At 40.3% G+C, this 3,765-nt stretch overlaps 1 long non-coding RNA gene across 1 annotated transcript; it reads left to right on the plus strand.

Moving 5' to 3' along the window:
• The first annotated feature begins 733 nt into the window (after positions 1–733).
• On the plus strand, positions 734–3,465 carry LOC111022471 (uncharacterized). Its single transcript, XR_002602972.2, has 3 exons — positions 734–1,705; positions 1,795–1,833; positions 3,189–3,465. It is a non-coding gene; the product is annotated as an uncharacterized LOC111022471 (long non-coding RNA).
• The last annotated feature ends 300 nt before the right edge of the window (positions 3,466–3,765 follow it).

Consider the following 3,765-nt stretch of genomic DNA (forward strand, 5'->3'; position numbering starts at 1 on the left):
CAAAGCTCCAACGATACGAGATTATAGGTCAAACTCATTGACCGAGTTAATCAACATTCGTTAACTACAGTCACTCTACTAAAGACCCGCAGTTACACTCTTCTCACTGTAGAATGTTTTCGTGTCCATGGATATAAGACCATTAATTACGAGTCAATCCTTCACGAGTGCTTGTAACTGAAGTTGGGTCAAATTACCGTTTTACCCCTGAGTTACATTTTTCTCCTTAAATACCACTGCTCCTCTAATGAACAACCCGGTTATGGTCCGACCTGTAACGCCCCGGGTTCTCTGACTCGTTTATTTTAAGAGATAAACAATGTCTTTGGATTTTTCCCTAAGCTGATAATTTTAATTCTTGGATTTTATAATTTTGAAATTCTAATTTTTGGCTAAATTACAATTAAGTTTAATTTCATTGGATTAAGATAATTTAAGTTCTCGACCTGTATAGGAGATTTTTTAGTTAAATCTTAAATTCACGGGTTTTAGGATTTTTTTTTCCTAAATTCTACTTTTTCTGTGGATTATTATTCTTGGGTTTTAGAGTTTCAGTTAACTATTTTATTTCGGGTTGTTGTGGGTTTTATTTGATTTCTAAAGTATAATTATTGGGCTTATTGTTTTGGGCCATTGTGTTATATAGTTGGGCCTCCTTTAAGAATAAGGGATTGGCTTTTAGTTTTTAAAACAAAAAGAATGTAAATTAAAACAAAAATAAAGGAAAGGAAACCCTAAGCTACCCCACATCTCTTTCTTCTCCATTTGTTTCAGCCGCCCCCCCCCCCTCTTTGTTTTCTCCGGCGAGGTAGCGGCGGCGATCGGCGTCACTGGCAATGGCCGCGGACGGCGTCACCGACAGAAGTGTTTTTTGGTAGTGTTTTCTTGATTCCGGTGATATTCGACACTTACCCACACGTATCCGAACTAGATCTAAGCTACCCACATATAAGTGAAGTCGTTTTGTGGTAGCGGACAGCAAAACAAAGTCGTTGGAAGTCTTTTCGGCGCGTTCCTCTGCTGCAAAACGTGGACAGCAGCAGTTTCGTGGTGTTTGGTGCTTAACCACACCTGTTCGAAGCCCGATTTACGTTACCCATCCTTACTCCAGTTAGATAAGAGTTACCCACACCAAAACGACGTCGTTTTGTAGTAACAGATAGCAAAACGAAGTCGTTGGAAGTTGTTTCGATGCGTTCCTCTGCTGCAAAACGTGGACAGCAGCAGTTTCATGGTGTTTAGTCCTTATCCACACCCGTTCGAAGCCCGATTTACGTTACCCATCCTTGCTCCAGTTAGATAAGAGTTACCCACACCTAAACGAAGTCGTTTTGTAGTAACAGATAGCAAAACGAAGTCGTTGGAAGTTGTTTTGATGCGTTCCTCTGCTGCAAAACGTGGACAACAGCAGTTTCATGGTGTTTGGTCCTTATCCACACCCGTTCGAAGCCCGATTTACATTACCCACCCTTGCTCGAGTTAGATAACAGTTACCCACACCTAAGCGAAATCGTTTTGTAGTAACGGATAGCAAAACGAAGTCGTTGGAAGTTGTTTCGACGCGTTCCTCTGCTGCAAAACGTGGACAGTAGCAGTTTCGTGGTGTTTGGCACTTACCCACACCCGTTTGAAGCCCGATCTACGTTACCCACCCTTGCTCGAGTTAGATATGAGTTACCCACACTCAAACGAAATCGTTTTTGTGGTAACGGACCTTTCGAACCCTCCTTATAACTGATTTTTATGACTGAAACTGTCTTCTTGACATGCTGTTTTTTTTATTTGAATGCCTAGGTGCCGAATCAACCGAAGAATTAGGAACATTGAGCGTGGGTAAGTAGTTTTTACTTGAATGATGTTTGTTGTATGAATATGTATGAATTGTTTGGTGCTTTCAGTGTGTTTGTTATTTATTAATATGTAAGTTGATTGTGTCTTAGTGAATATTGGCTAATGATTATGACTAGTTGAATGAAATCATGTTGGTTTTGGTTGTTTATAATTGATTTGCTTTGCGTTGTTGGATTTGATGCTTAGTGGGATTTCTGAAAGCATTATGGATTATGAATGGTTTTATCGTTGTATGGTTGTGTTCATAAAAGCATACTGAAATAATATGGGAGAAATTTGTTGTGTTGCGCATGCATGTAGACCTGTCATCTCATTTTTAGCTTACTGTTTTTGGTTCTGGAAGCATGCTGGTTTTATTGTGAGTTGAGTGATGCATGGGTCATGGCCTAGAAAGTATGTAGTAGGACTCAGGTGAGAGTTTTGGGATGTAATACAGTAAATGGAGAACTAACAGGGCCAAAAAAGGCTGGCACGTCACTAGTTGGGTATCGAGGCTCCAGGTGCAAAAGTCGGGGATCGATACCCCAACTTGGTAGACACGAGTGTCGAGGCTCCGGGTACAAAGGGTCGGGGGTTGGCACGGTGATTCTATTTTGTTGAATTAGTATTTCGTCTTGATGTGGTGGCGGTCAAGGACCAATACGTTGAGTAGTCGTCAATACCTTGGGATAAATGTCAAGGGTCGATGCACAGTTTGAAGCCTTGGGGATAAACGGCAAGGTCGAACGCCAAGCCTCTGTAGATGAGTGTCGGGCCTTGGGGATAAATGGCAAGGGCCGATACGATTCGAGGAGTTAGCCTTGGAGGACTAATATAATGTGATGCACAGTTTGAAGCCTTGGGGATAACTGGTAAGGTCAAATGCTAAGCCTCTGTAGATGAGTGTCGGGCCTTGGGGATAAATGGCAAGGGCCGATACGATTCGAGGAGTTAGACTTGGAGGACAAACATAGTGTGATAGGTTAGGAGTTGCTTGGAGGCTAAGGACCATTACGTTTGGTAGTAGTTGAGGCCTTGGGGATAAATGTCAAAGTCCAACGTCGAGCACCTTGGAGAAGTGTGGATGCCTTGGCTATGCGAGGTCAGGGGTCGATTCGACTTGAAGGAGAACTAGTGAGTTTAGATGTAAGGATGAGTTTGACATGCATGGTGCATGTTTAGTTAAACTTATGCATAAACTGCTTCTTTTAATATGTTTATTTTTACTTAAAGCTTGAAGATATTGATAAGCATGATGTGTGGATTGTTTGCATAGTATGCTGTTTGTGCGTGACCCTTCAAGTATGTAACGCTTATTGGGTACTGTGGGTGTACTCACCCCTTATTTTTCTCACTAGACTTTGTAGGTAACAGGGTTACTCTTTGGAATGGTGGTGGCGAGGAGGAGGCTTGATTGGAAAGACCATTAGCTATGCTGCGTGTATTTAATTCTTTTAGTTAGGATAGTTGCAATTATTTCATCTTGTAGTTGAGTTGTTAGTAGTTGGTTTTGTTTAGTGTTATGGTTTAAAGGATGTTTTAAGGTGGTCAATTCATTATTCTTTTTAGAACATTAATTTTGTTAGCTTCTTGAACTCCAGAACTGTAATCTTCTTAGGATACTTATGAATACATATGTTTAAGTTGATCGAACTTGAGTTAGCTTTTGCTTCGTTGCCATTCGAGATGTTAATTTTCATTTAGTGGATGGTTTATGATTAGTAAAGGTTTCCTTGAGGAATTTGGATAATGTGAAGTTGGTAATTAAATGGATTATCTGTAAAGGATTTGAGTTTCTCTTAAATCTTTAGTGTTGTTGTTTTGATTGTTCAAGCTCTCGTGAGTATTGAATCAGAGTAGCGCATAAGAAGCATGGTAGTTTTATTGTTTAGTCTTGTTGTGAAGATAATTCTCTTGTTTAAGTGAAAACTTTAG

Source organism: Momordica charantia, assembly GCF_013281855.1.
Source record: "Momordica charantia cultivar OHB3-1 chromosome 2 unlocalized genomic scaffold, Mcharantia_2.0 BLBB01000002.1, whole genome shotgun sequence".
Classification (NCBI taxonomy): domain Eukaryota; kingdom Viridiplantae; phylum Streptophyta; class Magnoliopsida; order Cucurbitales; family Cucurbitaceae; genus Momordica; species Momordica charantia.